Genomic DNA, 22614 nt, shown 5'->3' on the forward strand with positions numbered 1-22614 from the left:
GCTGGTCCTAATGACAAAAGAGGCGGGATTAGGTTTTCAAAGAGGATTTTTTTCTGCAAGAATGCCCCGGGATAACGCTTAAACATGCCTTGAAAAAAAGTTATAATTTTAATTTATCCAGCCAGGCAAGAATAAACTGAGAGTGCCACAAATGGTGTTATGATCGTCCAAGTGTGTACAACAGCTAACAGTTAGATACCCCATGCCGCATTGGCACATATCACCTCATCTTTCATTCCTTATTTTGCAGTTGAGGATATGAGACACAGAAAGGATAAGAAAATTATCAGAGGTCACATAGGTAAGTAAGTAGCAGAGCTTAGATTTAAACCACAGCAGTATGACTCCAGATGTTTTTTTTTTTTTTTAAGATTTTATTTATTTATTTTGACAGAGAGACAGCCAGCGAGAGAGGGAACACAGCAGGGGAGTGGGAGAGGAAGAAACAGGCTCATAGCGGAGGAGCCTGATGTGGGGCTCGATCCCGGAACGCCGGGATCACGCCCTGAGCCGAAGGCAGACGCTTAACCACTGCGCTACCCAGGCGCCCCGACTCCAGATGTTTTTTAATGCAATGTTTCCCCTTTTTACTGAGTAATGACATTGGTGCTAAAAGATGGCTTGCAGTATCTCCGGTTATGTTAGTTATTACTTTTAAATTCAGAGAAAACTAATGAGCTAGGGCCCTTTAAAGGCCTAAGCCAATGGGCATTTGGAAGCTAATAGTCAATTGCATCATAGAACAAAACACATTCTTTCCTTTGGAACATCAACTACTGACTATTTTTTTAAGGGGAAAGTACTAAACACATCACAGTTTAGTGTCTCATGACTGGCATTCAATTTTGACTCAAACGTTTTTAACTACACCACTAAGCTTATGTGCTAGAGGCAACATTTTCATCCTCAGAAATTTATCCTATACTTTATTCTTTCCAGGGAATTGAGGATTTGGCTTACACTTGCTGGATATGTTACATGATCTTATAAAGCCATTTTCAAATTAAAGAGTCTTACCTCAACTTTAGTTTTTAAAATCTTTGTAGGCATCAGACCATACTGGTTTGAGGATGGGCTCTAGCATCTCATGGTTAATTTTCTGGTCCTTAGATTTGCATCTGTAATAAAGATAATAGAAACAGATACTTCACATAGTTGCCCCAAGACTAGGAAGCACCCAGCACTTGCTAGAACATAATTAACACTCTGTATATAGGAATAATTGTTTCATTTATGAAAACTCATATAGAATAGTACTGTAGGTGGATCTCAGGGATATAACATCTCTAAGCTTCAGTTTCTTCAGCATAAAATCAAGTTAATAACACCCATCTCACAGGGTGTTATAAGGATTAAATAGGATAATGTATAAGAAGTGTTTAGCACAGGGCCTGGCATCTACTAAGTTCCTACTGAATAGTATCTTCTATTATTCAATTTAAATTTTCTCTCTGTAATGTAGGTCTAGGTAATTTCCCAGTGAAATTTGGGACCTGGTATATAAAACTATTTTATTTTTAATAATATTTTTCATCTTTTTCTTCTCCATAGGTCATATTCTGTTAGGAAAATGAGATAAATGTTGGTTTTTATTGTACAGTAATACTTTTCTGTATTAATTATGCATCTTAAAAATAAACTTTGGAAAGATATGTTGGTCTTTTTCCAATGATCCTTTTATAAAGGGCTATTAAAATAACACATAAAAGAAATAACGTTCATTCATTATTCATATGTTTTAGCAGTGATTACATCAGCTAAGTCTGGCCATCGATCGGCCCTCGGAGCCCTCAATTCAGCTGGAGCTCAGGGAGCAGACAGCAGAGGGAAGGCAAACAGCACATCTCCTGTGTCTTCTAGTTCCACCAGTGAGGCCCTCCTTCTCCTGTTCCTAAAGCTCTTCTCCTCCACGGGTCCCTTTTCCTCTGCCCACCTGTATGGTTGGGTCTTTTCAGACAAGAAACAAAATAGTTTTTCTCTCAGACTTGTTCCTCTCTTCAAGTACTTTTTCATCTTTCCCTTTTCTTTGACTGCCAAACTTCTGATAAAAATGGTCTTTACTTCCTTCACATCTCTTCCTTTTCACTCCCTCTGATCTCCCTGTCTTTCATCCCTATGACTTTCTGGCAACAGTTATCTTGAAAGCATTAAGAACCTCCCAAGTCATAAAGGTGTTTGACCTTTTCTTAGTGTTCATTCTTCTTGACCTGTCTGAAATATGTGATACTGTTGAAATTCTGACAATATCTTAAGAGTCTAGGACATTTTTCATGCTTTTCTTGACATTTGTGTCTTGGTTTGTTCACAGAAAACGGCAATGAGGCCCACTTTGCAGCATGTTGGGAGGATAAAATGAGATGTTATTGTTAACATGTATAGCAATCAGTAAGATTCACTTGACAATCTCATTTATTCCCAAGAGCTAAGTCTTACACTACATAGATGACTCCTGTATCTGTATTTTTGTTTTGATCTTTCTCTAGATGTTCATTCTTCCTCTTGACCTCTATTTTTACCTGTAATAATAAAATCGTGGGTGGTTAGAGCTGGAGGAGTTCTTACAGAGATCACTCTTAATTTACAGTGGAAGAAATGGTAGTGTGCAGAGTAAATTGGTTTGGGCCAAGGCTGCTGGGTCAGTAAGGATGGCTTTAGCTTTAAATAACAGAAATCCCAATGAAACGGGCTTAAATGTGTGATCTTCCATAACAAGAAGTACAAGAGTGTGGCATGGTAAGGTTGGTTAGTGTAGCAGTTCAATGACAGCATCACGGGGCCAAATTTCTCTCTTTCCTGGCTCTGCCATCCTCAGCATGTTGGTCTGTTCACAGGCCAGCTGCTGGTGGTCAGATGGCTATAAGTGGTTCCTAGTGTCCCATTCATACCTGGCAATGTCCACTGAAAGGACAGACCATCTCTTCTGGTATAGCTCTTCTTAAGGGTGGGAGTTCATTACCCTGAAGCACACAGCTGACTTTTCTTCATGCTTCATTGGCCAGACCTGTGACATGCCCTGGGAATGGAAGATGTGATTGACTTAGACCAATCAGAATTTACCCCCTGAGTCTGAGTCCAGCCTCCTCTGAAGCACATGGACTATCAAATTGGGTCAATGCAGAAACTAAATCAGGTTTCTTTGAGACCAGAAAGGAAGAAAGTGCTGTGGAAAATGAATGTTGGGCCAGGTCCCACAGTGTCTGTCACTGTCTCCCAGCCACAACTAGAACTCAGGTTTCCTGATCCTTACCCAACTCTCTTTCAATAATTCTTACTGCCTCTCAACATTGGAGTCAGACTCAAGATGTCCACCATCTAACTGATCACCTTTCCACTCAGACTTGCCCTTTATCATATTTTCCTATGTATTGACCATTTTCTTCTGCAAGTGGGCTACCATTTTCTCTACTAGTTAGCCATCTTTGACTTCTTTCTTTCCCTTGTTCTCTTTATTAATTATGTGTCTTAAAAATAGACTTTGGAAAGTTCATAGTTCATTTTCTAAATCTTATTTAACCTCTCTGTAAAAAAATCTCATACATTCACTGTTTTCTTTCCATTATTACTATTGGTTCTGGGAGACATCTTTATTGTATATGACCTGGATTATTACAATAGTCTGGTAACTGACCTTCCTGACTCACCTCTCTTTCCACTTCTCATTTACTCTTCAAATCACTGCTACATTCATCTTCCTAAAATATTCTTCTTACTTTGGAAAAAACTTCTTTAGAGGGGTGCCCAATGAGACTAAGCTCTAATAGTTTTAAAAAATTAGAATAAATTGGTATTTGCAAGTTGCCTGTAGCTTCTATTTCTAGTGTTAGAATTTACAAATTTCCTTGGGGGCAGATATCCTTTTACCTGAGAACAATCTATAGAATGGTCTCTTTTAGACAGATATAAGGCCAACAGATACCATTGTTTAGAGGAAACTGTGCAACAGAACTTTTGCTTTACATTGACAGATACTGCCTTTCTGGGAGGTTGCAAAAAACAAAAAAGATGGGTATATTTGCATATGGTGCAAGGAGCCTTCTGGGAAGTAGTAGATAAAACTATGACACTTTCCTTTTTGAAATTTAATATTATTAGAAAAGTATCAGATGAATTAAAATGGACTCAACTTAGGTCATTTGGCAAAGACATCAAAAACGATGAGGAGTAACTCATTGTAATAAAAGGAGAATTCAGAATGATGACCAAAGCCATATGAGAAGTTTAGGGTGGGTTTGGGGAGGCCTGGTTCTAGAATGGGGTATCTGAGCTGGGGAGGCTTTAAAAAAATGCTGCTTGCATATGTAAGTGTAAATATATACACGCTGGAAGCTGAAGTCATGCAAAGGTAAATTTAAGAGTCTAGTACTGTTGTGACTTGGGGTTTCTACAGCTGGCCTAATACTGATAGACAGCCATCTCCACTTGCACTTGAAGAATTCTTACGAAGTGCTAGCATCAATGAGTTATTACCTTGTGCTCTTTGGGAGGACTGTAGGATTTTGGATCACAGTTTTCTTGCTATCAGACAAGAAAAAAAGATATAAAGCTATCTGGATTGGAAAGAAAGAAGTAAAACTCTCTTTATACAGTGATGGCATGATCATTTACATAGAAATTCCTATGTAATCTATGAAAGAGCTCCCAGAATTAATAAGTGACTTTAGTAAGACTGTAGAATATGAAATCACATACAAAAATCCACTGGATTTCAATGTATGAATAATCAGACATTGAAACAAGAATGATTTAAAATAACATAAAAATATGAAATATTTGGGGATTCATTTGAGAAAAGATGTGAAAGATTGGTACACGGAAAACTATAAAACATTGCTGAGAGAAATTAAAGAAGACCAAAATAGACAGACATATTGTGTTTACAGATTGGAAGACTCAATATGGTGAAGAGAGCATGTCTCTAAATTAATATATAGATTCATTGCAATCCCAGTGAAAATCCCAGTGTGGTTTTTTTTTTTTTTGGTAGAAATTAATAAGCTGATTCTAAAGTTTCTATGGAAATGCAAGGGATCTAGAATAGCTTAAATAATCTGAAATAAGAGAACAAATTTGGAGGACTTACACTATCTGACTTCAAGGCTTTTATAACACTTTAGTAATTAAGACAGTGTGGCAGTGTGGCATTGGCATCAAGGTAGACAAATAGATCAATGGAACAGAATAGAATCCAGAAATAGACCTAACATATATGGTCAATTGATTTTTGACAAGGGTATTTAGATAAAAAGGATAACTTTTTCAGCAAATGATGTTAGAACAATTAGATATTTATCTGCAAAACACCCCCAACTCCCCCCTGAAAACCCTTCAATTCATACCATATGAATTTTGCACCATATATAAAAAAATTAACTCACAATGGATCATAGACTGAAATGTAAAACTCTAAAACAGGAAGAGAACACAGATCTTTGTGACTTTGAGTTAGGCAAAGATTTTTTAAATGCATTGTGAAAAGCACACTTCATAAAAAAATGGATACGTTAGACTTCATCAAAATTAAGAACCTCTACTCTTTGAAGCCCCTTTCAAGACTGGGGAAAATATTCGTAAATCATGTATCTGATAAAGGGCTTACATTCAGAATGTATAAAGAACTCTGGAATCTCAATAATAATGTTAATTTTAAAATGGGCAAAAGATTTGAGCAGACACTTCATCAAAGAAGCTATAAAAGTGGCAAATAAAAACATGAAAAGTTTTAGTCATTGGGGAAATGCAAATGAAAACCATAATAAGATATTACTACACACCTACCTGAGTGTCCAAAATTAAAAAACAGCAACCACACCAAGCGTTCTGACATGGAACAACTGAAATTCTCGTATGATGCTGGTCGGAATGCAAAGTGATAAACCATTTTGGCAAGTACTTTGACAGTTATTTGAAAAGCACAACAGAAACTTACTATGTGAGTCAGTCACTTCACAGCTAGGTGTTAATGCAAGAGAAATGAAGGCATAGGTCGATATGAAGATTTGAATATGAATAGTGAAAGTAGCGTTACTTGTAATAACTCCAAACTAAAAACAATGTAAATGTCCATCAAAATGGTGAATGAGTAAACAAAGTATGGCATATCCACATAATAGAATACTACTTACTAGTAAAAAGGAACAAACTATTGATACACCCAACAATATGGATGAATCTCAAAAAATTGTGTTGAGTGAAAGAAGCCAGATTGAAGAGTCCATACTGTATAGTTCCATTTATACAAAATTCTTGCAAGTGCCAATTAATCTACAGTGGCAGGAAGCAGATCAGTAGTTGCCTGGGGATGGGGCAGGGGGTAGAGATTACGAAGGGGAACAAAGAAACTTGTGGGGGTGATTGATATGTTCATTATTTTGATTGTGGTGATGGTTTCATGGGTGCACACACATGTCAAAACTTACCGAATTACATGCTTTAAACACGCACAGTTAATTTTATGCCAATTATACTTCAATAAAGTTGTCTAAAAGAGAGATATTTTAAATAGGCAAAAATAGGTAAAGTTTGAAATACTGGTTATACCTAGTGAGTCTGTATTCTCCAACTGACTAACCTCCAAACCCTTGGGTCTGGAATTTGCTCTCCATGATCCGATCTCTGGCTAACACGCCTGTTATATTTCCCATTGACATTTTGAATTCCAAAGGGGATTGTTTCCTGAACAGGTATTACCTTTTCTCATGCATTTCATTATCCTAGAATGGTCAGCCTACCATCTTCTTCTTCTTCTTCTTTTTTTTTTTTTAAGATTTTATTTATTTATTTGACAGAGAGAGAGACGGCCTGCGAGAGAGGGAACACAAGTAGGGGGAGTGGGAGAGGAAGAAGCAGACTCCCAGCAGAGGAGCCCGATGTGGGTCTCGATCCCAGGACTCTGGGATCACGCCCTGAGCCGGAGGCAGATGCTTAATGACTGAGCCACCCAGGTGCTCCCAGCCTACCATCTTCTGATCTCCTCACATAGAGAATATCCCTCCTTCTTCTGAACTCCCTTAATGCTCTGCACCTTACTTTATGGCACTTACCACATTTGTCTTTATATTATAGCTTGTGAACACATTTCTTACCTCCCTTATAAGACTGAAAGATTCTTGAAGTTGGTGACCCATGTATTTATTATTTGTCCCAGTCCCCAATGGCATCTTAGAGAAGTCTTACAAATAGTAAATGTATATATGTATACACAGTAAATATGTTTAACCAAGGATTTTTAAAATACTTGTCCAAAGACTAAAAACATTTTATTGTGTTTAAAAAATATGAAACTTTTCCCAATTGGGATGTATGCAATCTTCATTCATATAAGATTGGGGAATATTTCCCTTCTATTTAGGTTGTTTCATCTCTCAATCTATTGTAAATACCTTGTGTTTATCATCTTTAAGAAATTCCTCAATACCTAAGTACCAGAAACTATTGTTTGTAGTAGATTTGTAATTGTTTAAGGATCTCCCATATGATGTGCAAGGGTTGAGCAAAATGGCATGATGCGATGATTATATTGTAGAGAAAATAACAAAAGTCTGTTACTGGAGCATTTTTTTCTATTTTTGACCCCATGTTGAAATAATGAAACCCAAATCCCATGTAAGAAATAGGCCAATGATAAAACCTAAGAATAATTTTGTTGTGGAGTTAAAGTGAACAAGAAACTGGGCTAAGAGGAAAGCTTTATTTCAGTTTCAAATATCTGAAAGATTGGGAAATTGGATAAAAGGAGTTCAGGAAATTGTACTGGATGAAAATGATGTTTTGTGTTTGTTCTAACGTAAAAGCATCCATTTCCCTCACACAGCGATGGAGACGTAATGGTCTCAAATCTAATGGAAGTGCTCATTGCCAGGGGTATTGTAGTTTTGAAACGGGTTTGTTTGAGCATTCTAGGTCTAATTTCATATCATTAAACTCTGAAATTACAGAAGGCTTTCCGAAGTAATCCTTGCGCCTCAAAATGGCCGCATGATGCACCAGGAGGCTGTGTACGAAGTCTGAAGGGCTTGTAATACAGTCCTTCTTTCTATAGCAAGCGGTGCTGTGTCTCCTTCTTGCCTTTCCCATGGGCTGGATTTCTTGCGGTGCTCAGTGTCAGAGCTCAGCTTGGTACTACATGTTTCTAAAGCTGATAATATGGCAGAGGTGACAGTGTCAGGGTTTGGATGAGACCTGGGTTGAATACAAATTCCACCACACATGAGCTCTGTGGCCTGGATCCAGTCTGCTAGCTTCCTGAGCTGAAACTTCCCCATCTGCCAAAAGGGTACCATGAATGTCAAGACTTAGCATGGTGCTTGGCACGGAGAGCACACACTCAACACGTGTGCGGTTAGTATTATTAGCAATCAGAAATCATCTTAGTTTTACTTCAAGAAAATAGTCTTAGCCTTGTGCTAGGGATAATTTTTTTTTTCAAGATTTTATTTTTATGTAATCTCCACCCCCAACATGGAGCTTGAACTCACAACCCTGAGATCAAGGTTGCATGCTCCACGACTGAGCCAGCCAGGCACCCCTGTGCTAAGGATCATTTTTAAAAACAATAGTGTGGATGTGGGTGTTTTTCTTAGAAACATTTCTAGAGGAAATTTGGGCTGTGTATCTAGTGTTAAAAGGCCTACCCAGCCTGACCAAAAGATACACGATGTCCATGCCTTCAAATAGATATACAAATGGTGTTATGGAACCCCCAGATATTGTCCACTCAATTCACTGTGGGCAGGAAGAAGGTCTATTTTTAAGGGGAAGGAAGAAGACCATAAATGGTTAAAAATAGGATTCTCCTATCTTCTGGCTGCCACTTTCACACTTCATTTTTCTGTCCACCCTCATGGTTCCTAAAGTCCTCTCATCACCTCTGTTCCCTTTCCCCTCCTCTTTCTCTACTTCAGAAATGGTACATATTATGAAAGAGAAAATTCTTGACACCGTCCCCAGAAAGTCAGTGGTGGGGGTAATGCATTTTTAATCCCGAACACCTGGCCTCCTTTTATTTGGCTGCCAGAATGAGAAGGTTTTTTGATTATTCAAAAAAGTCCCCTTGCTGGTGATCACAAATGACTAAAAAGGTTAATAAATTTCAGAATCTGCCTGGTAATCCAGGGAGATAGAACTTTGCAAACACAGACTTTTCGTTTTAGATTGAATCTGACATTATGAAAAGCTACCCTCTCTTCCCACACTCAAAGTATTTATCCAGGCTTTTAACAGAGTAGCAAGAACGTGGCAAGAGAGCTAACATTAATTGTGGGTCCGCTCTGCAGAGGGACTCTCACATACATCATCTCACCTGGGATTCATGACAGTCCCATGGGGAATGCATCACCATTTCCATATTTCATAGGTGAGTGCATGAGGGGGCTTCAACATCCCCCATCGGGGAGGGACTCACTCTGGTGCCTTTTCCCTAAGCACTGGTGACCCCTTGCAGGATTTAGCTGTTGTCTCCTGCTGACCCCCTCATCCCAGTTGTGTAAAACCTTGATACGAGTGCCTCTTTGCCCACTATGCAGTGCCAATTATGGCAAGAGGTGGCTCCCAATTCCAACCACCTGTGTGACCAGTCAGTTCTTGGAGTGACAAGTGCAGAGGCCATCTTTCTAGGAAAGAGGGCTTTGAAATGGATATCCCTACCCTCAGCGGTACAGGCACAGCATCTGTCTCCCTAAGTCTCTTTTATGGGCTCTGCTTCCATAGAGGCAGGTCTGCAAGTCCCCTTCTGTTGGCTGGGGTGGTGAGGTAGTGTCTGGGGGATGATGGTGGGTGGGAACTCCAGCTACCTCTCAATGGTGTCTCTCAGTAAAGGCTGCAGAGCCCCGGCAGGCGTGCGGGGTGGTTTTGGTCTTCAGTTATGATTTCGAGAAAAGAAGAACATCATTTACACATAGATGATCAGATTTAGTCCTATAACAAGTCTGTGGGGAAGGTTCAGTTATGATCCCAGGGTCATGGATTGATTACGAATATGGGTGTGGGTTTGAATCACTGCTCTTATACTGTCCATGGTAAGTTCAAGCAACTTGATATCAGTGTGACTCTCACCTTTCTAAGCCCCAGCCTCCTCTCTGTATGATTCGCCTACCCTATTCTATTGTGAAAAGCAAATGGGACAACCCCCATGGTAGTAAGTGCTCTCTACGTACTCACTGTTGCTATCTCCATTTTCCAGATGAGGAAACTAACACCCAGAGGGGTTAGATAACTGCCCAAAGTCACAGAGCTACTAAGTGCAAAACCTATGCTCTTAGCCGTGATTCCATGGCAGTGCCTCTTAGCCTTTTTCACATCCTGCCACACATGGAAAATACTATTATACATATGGCCTTGGGGGGAATGAATGGGACAACTCAAGGCTTGAGGCGATGTCTGGCAGGCTCTGGCCATCCCGAGCTCCTTCTTGTGCTGGTACTTTGCTGTACTGGAACAGATGCCAAGGATGTCAGGTAAGGCTTCCTCAAGGAAATGCTGTTTTCAGTGTAGCTTGAGCAGTTAATAAAGTTTAGTAGTGAAAGCGGGGGCAGTGAGGTTGGGTGTGAGGCACTGCTTAATTTTTTCTTCTGGAAAATGGAGATCACAGTACTATCTATTTTACAGAATACTCAAAAACTGAATGAAAGAATGTATATGGAAAGGCTTTGCAAAATGTGATATCAATTCTAGCTGTTACTATTTCTAAGGAAAATGGACAAAATATTTGAAATTGTAAGAGTGATTTAGGCATAGTGGTTACAGAGATGGAACATTTCTACCAAACATTCACTCAGGGAAAGGTATAGCTTTGATAAGACCTTCCTTCCTTCCTTCCTCCCTTCCTTCCTTCCTTCCTTCCTTCCTTCCTTCCTTCCTTCCTTCCTTCCTTCCTTCCTTCCTTCATCTTTAACCAAATAAAAATGGACATTAGCTTCTTCCAAGGTTTGTTATGAGGCTTAACTTATTTTTATCAAATAACTAAAGCAAGTAGGAATAAGTTCAAGAGTCCTATAATCCCAAGCTAGGTGATCTCTGAAGTTCAGACTAATTTGGCTTTACCTGAGGAAATGGCATGCCAGGCCATCTCCATGACATAGTCCTAGGGCTTCTTTGGTGAGGACTTGTTCTGACAGGCAAGGCAGCCAGGCACAAGCCGGACCCAGAAACAAAGCTTTAATCGTTAGATGGCTAGACGGGAGAGATTTGGGGCTGTCGGTCAGCTTGTCTCTTGCCCCAGGGCCTGATGTCTGAATCCTGTGGAAAGGGGGATGGGGAGGTTGTGAGTAAAGCTTGTAAGGGCCACCGCACTGATAATGTTGTCCATCTCTGGGGCCCAAAGATGTCTGCCTTGGTCCTGTCTCTCTGAGAGAGTAAGTCAAGAAAGGAAGAGAGACATTCTTCCTAATTATTCAGTGTAACACCAAAGTTGCCTTGTCATCCTGACATCAGCTCCATGGCATCAGCTGTTCCATCTCCTGATGGCAATGCCGGCTGGACATGGTGAACGGTGAAAGGATGAAGGCAACGGGAAGAGAGTAGCAGGTGCCATGTGAATGGCTACTAGACTTATTTGTCAGCATATGGAAAATGTCCGTATGCTGACATATGGAAGAATGATTAGAAGCAAAAAGTAGAAAGACATGGGTTGCACTTAGAACAAAAACAAGTCTTGGGGCATTTCCGCAAGTCTTCATTGCTATTTCAATCCTACTATTTTGTACCCTTGAGCTACTTATACTTTGAGATCCAGGATGAGATGTGTAGACTAATTCATCTCAAAATATTACCCATTTTAAGAAGTATTTTTTTTAAAGAGTTCATTTAAAATTAGTTCAACTTTGACATTTTCTTTCCTGAGTTTACTGTAAAATTCAAGTCAAGTAACTTGCACAAATGCATCAATATTTTAAAAGCTACCAATCTTACACATAAAAAAGAAGGTTCAAAATCTTTAATAATCTTTAATGTAACATGCATTCATTATACATGAGCCCTCAAAGGAGAAACTCACGTTGTTCGGAATCCTAAGGGCTACAGAATGGTGGCTTTGGGATAGTTAAATACCACACATTTGCTTTGTAAAACCACCATCAAATGACTTTAGCAGATTAACCCTGAAAGTTATCACGACTCTTTTGTCTCTAATAATGAGGACCAAGCAAAAGCAGAGTATTTTCTCTGATGTGACATTCTCGTGGTTTTAGTTTTAACAGGATACCCTCCTTGAAATTTGACTTTGATGATGTTCCTCAGGCCTTGGAGAAACTGACTCATTCTTTGTGGCTGAACTCAAATGTCACCTCCACGGCGAACTAGTCCCTAACACCTCAAAAAGAATTAATTGCTCCCATGGAACTTGGTACATGCCTCTGTTATGGCACCATTATCACACAGTGTCCTAGCTATGCTTGTGTTTGTTTACCCAATAAACTATGAACTCCTTGGGTGTGGGGATAGTTTTTGGTGCAGGAGGGACTTCATAGATAATGGTGGAATTAAAGAGAGTATCTATCATCACTGATACTATGTTTAAGATATAGATACATTTATGCACTTGTACAAACAAACAGAAAAAAAAATGTTCAAGGGGCTATTGCCATCCAGACATAGAATTAAAAAAAAAAAAAAAACTTTAGGAAGTTGTCATCTTAAAATCTCCTTAACTGGAGAGGGTCAAGAAAGGTCGACAATATTCTGAGGTGAATGGCTGAGTTAATGAATTGAAGAAGATTTTTCTGTTATCTAATGTGTGCTTGATTTACACCTATATTTAAAGCTAGAACCCAGGGGAAGGGAAGGGGTTGGGTTTGATATTTATTTAATGACTTCTGTCTACTAGGTTCCATAACTGGAGGTTTCTGATACATGATTTCACTTCAGGTGCAACCACCCTACTGATTGAGTCTTATCAGCAATTTTTGTCAAATGGGGAAAACTGAGTTATGGAGGTTCAGCAATGTGAACACAGTCATTCCATCTGCTAAGTGGCTGAATCAGAATTTGAACCCAAATCTGAAAGAATTCTTAGTAAATGTCTCTATGTGTTTAAAAAAGGGAAGGTTTCAACAGTTATTAAGATAATTCAGGGCAATCCTTACCTTGTAGCCTACACTTTCCCTTCTTAAATAAATATCTAAGGAAAAGGTTTGGGGGAGGGGCTTGAAGTGGGTCATAGGTGCGGTGGGTAAGCAGGTGGACTCAGAGTCAGAAACCTGGATAGAGAGCCTGCTCTGTTATGTTCTAGTGGTGTGACTTCGGGCCAATTATTTAACCTCCTTGAGCCTCAGTTTCTTTAACTGTGAAGTGTGGAAATGGGTGGAGGGAAATAATCATCATTTGTATACGAAAGGATGTTTTAATAACAAAATGGGAGAATGCATTAAGCAGTTACCAAGTGCCTGGCACTTGGCACTAGCGTTCAGTACATTCTTATTATAATTACCCAAATGATCTATGCTTATTGCCCAAAGTCAACAGATAGTTGCTCATCTCTCTATTGAATGTTGAATAGATGCAGTCTTAGAGTAAGTGGAAGAGAAGCCCATTGAATGACCTTTCCCCTGTGACTTGCAGCTAACATGTGGGGGCTGGAATCATTTGATGGGAGTTTGGTTCCTGGTTCTGCTTGGTGATCTTGGAAAGACAAGCCACTCAATTTCTCTGAACGCAGTTTTCTTATCTGCAGAACGGCAACCAAAACTACATCCATCTTACAGAACTCTTGCCAGGCTTACTTGACAAGTGCTAAGGTAAGAAGAACACGAAAGGGCACCTAATCTGTTCTAAGAAGAGCCAAGAGAGTCTTCTTAAAGGGAGTGAAGTCCAAGTGGACACTTAAAAAAGAAAAGAGCCTTGTAAACCATGATACACATTCCTGCCAATAATAATTACGTTCTCACTTTAATAATATAAGTATATACAGATCTTCCTCCACTTAGGACAGGCTTCCATCCCATTAAACCCATCATTAGCTGAAAATCTCTTAAGCCAAAAGGCATTTAATACATCTAACCTACTGCACATCACAGCTTAGGCTAGCCTGCCTTAAGTGTGCTCAGAACACTTACATTAGCCTATGGTTGGGCAGAATCATCTCACACAAGGCCTATTTTATAAGAAAGTGTTGAATGTCTCATGGAATTTATGAAATACTGTCCTGAAACGCAGAATGGTCGTACGGGTACGGAAGGCTGGCAAGCATACCAGTTGCTGACCCTCGCGATGGCATAGCTGGCCGGGCATTACCACTCACTGCTGCTGCCTGCCATCATGAGACCGTGTCGCACCACATACCGCTTGCCCAGGAAAATATCAAAATTCAAAATTTAAAGTACAGTTCCTACTAAATGCATATTGCTTTTGCACTGTGATAAAGTCAAAAAATCATAAGTTGAACAATGTCTGTATAACTGATATTTAAACTTATTTCAGACTACGTTTTCCATTCTACTGGTCTCACTTTTTGACATAACCCTTGAATTTCATTAAGTTTTTAGGGGGAGGAATGCCGTGATTTTTTTATTTTACAGTATTTATTTATTTATTTATTTATTTATTTATTTATTTATTTATTTTTAGTGGGTTGCAATTATCTCCAAAATTTGGTCTATCATTTTCCTAAAGGCATTTCTAGTAGAACTTCAGTATTTTGCAATGTCCTGAGTCATTGGCTATGTAATGTGAGAACTGAAAGAAATATAGACTGTGTAACTCCTTTTTTTTTTTTTTAAAGATTTTATTTATTTATTTGACAGAGAGAGACAGCCAGCGAGAGAGGGAACACAGGCAGGGGGAGTGGGAGAGGAAGAAGCAGGCTCCCAGCAGATGAGCCTGATGTGGGGCTCGATCCCAGAATGCCAGGATCACGCCCTGAGCCGAAGGCAGACGCTTAAGGACTGCACCACCCAGGCGCCCCTGTGTAACTCCTGAACCAGAAGAAATATAGACTATGTAATTCTTTCTGGCTTTCATAATGAATGGGATAAGTCCATGAACTGTGTGTGTGTGTGTGTGTGTGTGTATAAAAACGTGTATACATCTTGGACTTGATCCTGAGTTATTCCTTCTGTATAAATAGGACACTGAAAGGCACATTAACTTTTCCAGGTCACGAGGGTTTTCATTAGAATGCTGGACTATTAATAGTTACCTAGTGGTGGAGAGGAAATGATGTTCCATTCCTTCTCCTCCCTAGAGGGCTTAGCATACCAGAGATCCACAGTGATTTGCAAGTGTCTGGTTCAGAGTGTGCTGGTATTGTTTGTAAGGTCAAATTTTGGATGAAACTTTTTCAATGAAAACAAATCATGAAGGGTGTCTTCACAAACATTCTGAGTCTTAAGGAAAATTATTTTGCATGGAATTTACCTAGTGCACCACATAAGAATTCTTAGCACAGAATATCCAGCACGGTGTAAAAATTTATTTCCCTCGAGTTGCTTAAATATCATGGTGTTTGGTACAAATAAGGAAATACCTCCTTGTGCAAATAATCTTGCCAAAGCTTCTCTGCTATGGTCTCATATATAATGGTGCTATCTACATAGAAAAGGATAATTGAGTTATTACCTGGTGAACACAAACAACAGAGCCAGCCCCAAGAGATAATTCAGAAACCTTTATTTTGTTTTGTTATTCTGTAAAACAAGATTATCTGCCCAAAGAATCTAGAAAATTACCTGCACTGTTTCCAGCTGATTTTGTCTGAACTATTTCCGTGAGATCCACTGAACAGGCCAAGCTGGGATGAAGTGATTTGTTAGAATAATGAGATCTGTCACATGGCTGATATTATCAGGTTTTTACTAGACTATAAGCTCCTTGAGGGCACAGCCTGTATCATATTTATCTTTGGATCTCTCCTGTGTCTGAATGTAGTAGGCATTGTCTAACTAGTTATGGAATTGATTTAAGTTCATCTTACTATGAAAAAAATTTCTGAGCCTCCCAAGAATCAGACGGTACTTGAAAAATATATTCCTCAATGCCCTTTTTTTAAAAAAATTACATCTGGTTTATGGGGCGCCTGGGTGGCACAGCGGTTAAGCGCCTGCCTTCGGCTCAGGGCGTGATCCCGGCGTTATGGGATCGAGCCCCACATCGGGCTCCTCTGCTGTGAGCCTGCTTCTCCCTCTCCCGCTCCCCCTGCTTGTGTTCCCTCTCTCGCTGACTGTCTCTATCTCTTTCGAATAAATAAATAAAATCTTTAAAAAAAAAAATTACATCTGGTTTAGTTTCTCATTGGGATCTATGTATGTATGGAAACATAGGTGTATATTTGTGGAAATTATGGATTGTGATAAGGAAAGCAGCCTCGAAAATTGGGTAACATTTGGCAAACATGGGTAAAATTAATGCAGACTTGTCTGGCCTAACGGAATTCATATGGATTAAGAGTTTTGTTTTTTTTTTAAGATTTTTATTTATTTATTTGACAGAGAGAGAGATAGCCAGTGAGAGAGGGAACACAAGCAGGGGGAGTGGGAGAGGAAGAAGCAGGCTCCCAGCGGAGGAGCCTGATGTGGGGCTTGATCTCAGAACGCCAAGATCACGCCCTGAGCCGAAGGCAGATACTTAACGACTGAGCCACCCAGTCGCCCCAAGAGTTTTGTTTTTTTAACTGTTTTCATGGCTGTAGTACATTAAACAGTTTGTTTTACTTTTCTATTTTGACAGTTTTATCATTAGATAAGCCTGAAAATCAGGTGAGGAGACACTTGTGTATTTGTGCGTGTATGTACGTAAACAAGAGACAAACGAAATTTTACCCCAATAAGATGAGTCTGGCATAGAATGATGATAATGGCTATTAGTTGAGAGCCCAATATGTATCAGGTCACCTTTAAATACAATAACGTATTTAATGCATATAACAACCCTAGGAATTAACTGTTATTTCCATTTTTTAAGGTTAATAAGCTGATGTTCAGAGCTGTTTAATAACTTGCTGAAGCTCATACAGTGAGTGGAAGAGCTGAGTTTCAAACCCGAAACTGACGAGTAAATTGGTCTTCTTCCCACGTATTGTGCTTGACACAGGAGGCACCTACACCTGGTGATTCTTAACAGTGTCAAAACATCTTTTTCCTTTGGAACAACCCTTGTCTGTAATTATTACCTGTAGAGTCTTTCTTTGAGCCTTACAGCTAGATTAAGACTTTGTTGATGTAGAGCAATGAACTAGTCCCATTGCAGCTTCGAGCACTGGCAACATTTCCTGGGAAGTCAGTAGCTGGACGAAAGTGAGTCACCTAGAATAAAAGAAAAACAGTGAAGTGAGAGGGCGTTTAATGCTTTGTCTCTTTTTAATACAACAAATTAAACAATTTGAATTCTGAGTAGAAAGAAACGGGGAGATGTTATTTCACTTTTCAAACCATGTTGAATTAATATCCTAGCATTTTTATCTTCAGGTGGTGATGAACGAGCAGCATCAGAGAGCTGCAGGTGGAAGAGGTGTTTTATCGGCTGGTAAGGGGGCCAAGGTGGTATTTTGACTGGGAAGGTGAAGGGTGATATTAGAGAAGCATTAGCTGGTTTGTACTCAATCTCTTTTCCTATGCACACAGGACAAAGATAAAGTTAAAATGTTAAAACTGAGAACCAATTTATCTATCTGACTTTTTTGTTCAGGTGCTGTGATGCTCAGCCCCCAGGAAACCCAGGTCTGCCAGGATGGGCTGATAAATTTCCTTGTTGTGCTATGTGCTAGGTATAGCGGTGAACCAAGGCAGAGTGGTTCCTGCCCTCATGGAGCTTATAGGCTAGACATAAGACATAATAATTTCATATAACAGTATGTGAGGACTTTTATTTTCCTTATAAAGATTTTATTTATTTGAGAGAGAGAGAGAGAGCATAGAGGGAGATTAAGGGGGAGAAGCAGCAGATCCCCTGCTGAGCAGAGAGCCCCACGTGAGGCTCCATCCCAGGACCCTGGGATCATGACCTGAGCCGAAAGCAGATGCTTAACCGACTGAGCCACCCAGACATCCCCATGTGAGGACTTTTAAAGATATCACAGTCAGAGAAAATTCAGCAACTCAAAAGGAGAAAAATTGCCTCCCAAAGGCCCCTGGAACTAGCCCATGGCTGGAAGTGTTCAGAGGGGACTGTGGGAAGACAAGACAATGGAGAGAAAAAACGAGGGCCCCAATGCAGTTTTCAACTAGTTAAAGGTAATGGCATCGGTAGGCGATGGCACTGCTCTCACTGGGGCTACTCATGTTGTGAAACAGGAGAGAATGCCTGGGCATTAATGCCTGGGTCCCAACGTGGTTTAACGCAAACTACTTTTCATTCACTGGTGACTTGAGTCAAGGGTCTATACAGCCAATCACATTCAGTTTCTATGAAGAGTCTTTTGTAATAATTAGAAAATGTAATTTCACTTATTTATGTTATTGAGGTAAAATTAACATGAAATTATCCATCTCAAAGTGAACATTTCAGGGGCATATACTATATTCACCACGTTGTGCAAACATCACCTCTACCTAGTTCCATAACATTTTTATCACCCCAAAAGGGAACCCCATACCTATTAAGTAATTTTCCTCCCTGTCTCTGGTAACTACCAATCTTTGCTCTGTCTCTACTGTGGATTTACCTGTTCTGGTTATTTATTATAAATGGAATCATATAATACATAATTTTTTGTGTCTGGCTTCTTTCACATAGCATAACGTTTTCCATGTTGTAGTATAGATCAGGACCTCATTTCCTTTTATGGCTGAGTAATATTCTATTATACGTGTATACCACATTTTATTTATCATTATTAATAGACACTGGGCTGTTGCAACCTTTTAGCTCTTGTAAATAGGGCTTCTATGAACCTGTGTTGTCATAGTCCTTTTGAACTGCTAAACAAAATATAGACTGGGTAGCTTATAAATACAGAAATTTATTGCTTTCAGTTGTGGAGGCTGGAAGCCTGGGATCAGTGTGTCAGCATGGTTCGATGAAAGCCCTTTTCTGGCTCAAAGACTTCTTGTATCTTCATGTGGTGTAAGGGGCTTGGGAACTCTGTGGATCTCTTTTATAACACTAATCCCATTCATGAGGGCCCCACCCTGATAACTTAATCATTTTCCAAAGGTTCCACCTTCTAACATCATAACATTGGGCATTAGGATTCCAACATGTGATTTTGGGGAGATACAAACATTCAGACCACAAGTGTTTACCTGTGCTTGTTTGAATACCTGTTTTCAATACTTTTGAGTATACCTAGGAGTAGAATTACTGCAATTCTATGTTTAATTCTATGTTTAACTTCTTAAGGCAATACCAAATTGTTTTTCACACTGGCTAAATGATTTTACAAATCCACCAGCAATGAAAACAGCTCCAATTTCTCCACATCTTTGTCAACATTTGTTATTTTACTTTTTTTTTTTTAATTATAACCATCCTAATGGATACAAAGTGGTATCTCATTGTGGTTTGATTTACATTTCCCTAAAGATAAGCATATTTTCATGTGCTTGAAGCTACCTGCATATCTCCTTTGCAGAAATGAGAAATGTCTATTCAAGTCCTTTGCCCATGTTCTATTGGGTTGTTCTGTTGTTGTTGTTGAGCTGGTACACTAACTTTTGAGCCATGTAGTTCAGCTGTGTCATGATGCAAATCTAATCACCATAGCAGTCTTAAAGGTGGGGCATGGGCTGGGGGAAGAGAAAGCAAAGAGCACCAGAGAGGTGGAACTTGGGGTGTGGCAGAAAGGGTGTCACACACAGCTTTATCTTCCTCCATAACTTAGACATCACAGTTTATCTTCCCTGATAACTCAGAAGAGGAAGTGATAGCGTTGACATGGCACTTTGAGGGATACCATTTTCTGAATCTGTGACCTCATCTGCAATCTCACCTCCCTTGTGTAGCTCCACCATAAAGAGCTACCATCTTTTAATGCATGTCACGCACCTTCTCTTGCTTAACTTTCACAGCCATGCCAGGTTGGTGCTATTATCCTAATTTTACAGATTAGAAGAACTGAATCTTGGGGAGATGGAGTAACTGTTTCAAGATCACAACTAGAAGGCTGGGGTGCCTGGGTGGCTCAGTCCGTTAAGCCTCCGACTCTTGGTTGTGGCTCAGGTCGTGGTCTTGGGGGTTGTGGGATTAAGTCCCTTGGTGGCCTCCGTGCTCAGTGGGGAGTCGGCTTGAGATTCTCTCTCCCTCTGTCCCTCCCCTCTGCTCGCACGTGTGCATGCGCTCATGTACTCTCTCTATAATAAATAAATAAATCTTAAAAAAAAGATCACAGCTGGAAGGCAACTGAATGAGTAGGGACTCGATTCTCACAGATTCACACCCTTTCCCTATTACTCCACAGGTGGTTCCTTCCTTGCATGCATTATTGTCATAGTTTCCTTGCCTGTCTCCTTTTCTTCAGTATTCCCCCACACTGCTGACTTGGTAGTTTTTCTAAAATATAAGGCTTTTCACACCACATCCTTGCTGATGGTCTTTTAATGGCTGGTCATCCTATAGGATCCTCTGTTTTCCCTTTCAAGTTATTGTATTTTGCTGTCCTCATTTGCACCCCACCTTATAGTCATGTCAAACTACTCTTAATTTCGGGAATGGGTCAACCTATTTCTTAACCTTGTGCTCAAAACACAGAGTTCCTGTTGCCTGGAATGCATTAAGGACTTCCCTTCACCACAGGATTACATTATGAACTCTTCCCTATGCCATAAAAATGCACAAAAATTGGCAAATAAGGTAGTCAGGAGAAAGAAAGAGAGGAAGCTGTCATTATTTATATACCTCATCTTGACAGCCTGGAATATCCAAGAGAATCAACTGAAAAACTAATAAGACCACTTAGTAGTCAGATATAAGACATAAGAAAATCAATCGATTTCCCAATCACCAATAGTAACCATTTAGAATATGTAACGGAAAGAAAGCTCTCATTCACAGTAACATCAAAAACTATAAAACATTTTTGGTGGGAATGCAAACTGGTGCAGCCACTCTGGAAAACAGTACGGAGGTTCCTCAAAAAGTTAAACATAGAGCTACCCTATGATCCAGCAATTGCACTACTAGGTATTTACCCAAAGGACACAAACATAGTGATCCGAAGGGGCACATGCACCCCAATGTTTATAGCAGCATTATCAACAATAGCCAAATTATGGAAAGAGCACAAATGTCTACTGACTGATAAATGGATAAAGAAGATGTGGTGTGTATATATATATAGGCCATCAAAAGAATGAGATCTTGCCATTTGCAACAATGTTGATGGAACTAGAGTGTATCATGCTAAGCGAAATAAGTCAGAGAAAGACAAGTACCGTATGATTACACTCATATGTGTAATTTAAGAAACAAAACAGGTGAACATATGGGAGGGGGGAAAAGAGAAGGAAACAAATCACAAGGGATTCTTAATGATAGAGAACAAACTGAGGGTTGATGGAAGGAAGTGGGGGATGATGGGTATTAGGGAGGGCTCTTGTGATGAGCACGGGGTGTTGTATGTAAATGATGAACCACTGAACTCTACTCCTGAAACTAATATTGAACTGTCAACTAACTAGAATTAAAAACAAATAAACTGTAAAACACCTAGAAACAAACAAAATATGTGAATTCACACTTGAAAAAAAAACCCTTTCTGGACTATTATTGAAGGATAGAAACAATAACACCTGAATATGCAGTACAGTCCATGTTTCTGCATAGTGTCCTGTGGCGAGGAGCCTGAGGTCTGACCAGTCAGGTCCAGTTCTTTCCCGGGTCATCTCAGGACAGTTACTTCACTCCTCTAAGTCATGGCTTGCTTGCCTTCTTCCTTCCTTCCTTTTTTTTTTTTTTTTTTTTTTGAGATTTATTTATTTATTTGAGAGAGGGAGAGCGCATGAGCAGGAGGAGCAGGGGGAGACAATCTTGAGCAGACTCCAAGCTGAGTGCAGAGCCTGAGGCAGGGCTGATTCCGTGAGCTGGAGATCACGACCCAAGGCAAACCAAGAGTCATAGGTTCAACCGATTGCACCACCCAGGTGCCCCTGAGGCGTGGCTTTCTTGTTTGTGAAATGAGAGTAATAACATTTGTTAACTCCTGTGTCAAGGATGAGAGTTGAATAAAATGAGCTGATTAAATAAAATGATCTGTTTAGAACACTCAGCCCAGTGCCAAGCATATAGTAAATACTTAATAAATTACCTGTTATACTAAAGATGAGCTATGCATTTAATGCAATTCCAATTGAGCATTTGTTTTGGTTGCAATTTGTAATTTTACTGAGGGCTTTACAGGGTATTGTTTTTTCACTTTCTGTTTTTGGAGTCATGTGTCTTCTGAGTTGTGGATGTCTCCCAGCAGAAGTGTTTTGCTTTTGGTTTTGCCTTTGCTTTTGCTGCATATGACCCCATATATTTCTCTCTCTCTCTCTCTCGTCCTCTCCCTTTTTTCCTTCCTTCTTTATTTTGCTCTTTTCTTCTTTCCTGCCTCAAGTTCACAAAGACACTCTTTTTGTGTCCTAGAGGTTTCATTATTTTTTACACTTAGATCTATAATTCACCTGGAAATAATGCCAATATCATACTGTCTTAATGTTAAGTCTCTTCCCATCTCGTTTTTCTTCAAGAGTGTTTTGGCTATTTCTGGCCTGT

At 39.6% G+C, this 22614-nt stretch overlaps 1 long non-coding RNA gene across 1 annotated transcript; it reads right to left on the reverse strand.

Moving 5' to 3' along the window:
- Window positions 1-1023: 1023 nt before the first annotated feature.
- On the reverse strand, window positions 1024-17230 carry LOC123787290 (uncharacterized). Its single transcript, XR_006778138.2, has 3 exons — window positions 17096-17230; window positions 2886-3013; window positions 1024-1118 (listed from the first exon to the last, which is right to left on the reverse strand). It is a non-coding gene; the product is annotated as an uncharacterized LOC123787290 (long non-coding RNA).
- Between the last annotated feature and the right edge of the window lie 5384 nt (window positions 17231-22614).

Source organism: Ursus americanus, chromosome 17 (assembly GCF_024610735.1).
Source record: "Ursus americanus isolate L20-20 chromosome 17, mUrsAme1.1.p, whole genome shotgun sequence".
Classification (NCBI taxonomy): Eukaryota; Metazoa; Chordata; class Mammalia; order Carnivora; family Ursidae; genus Ursus; species Ursus americanus.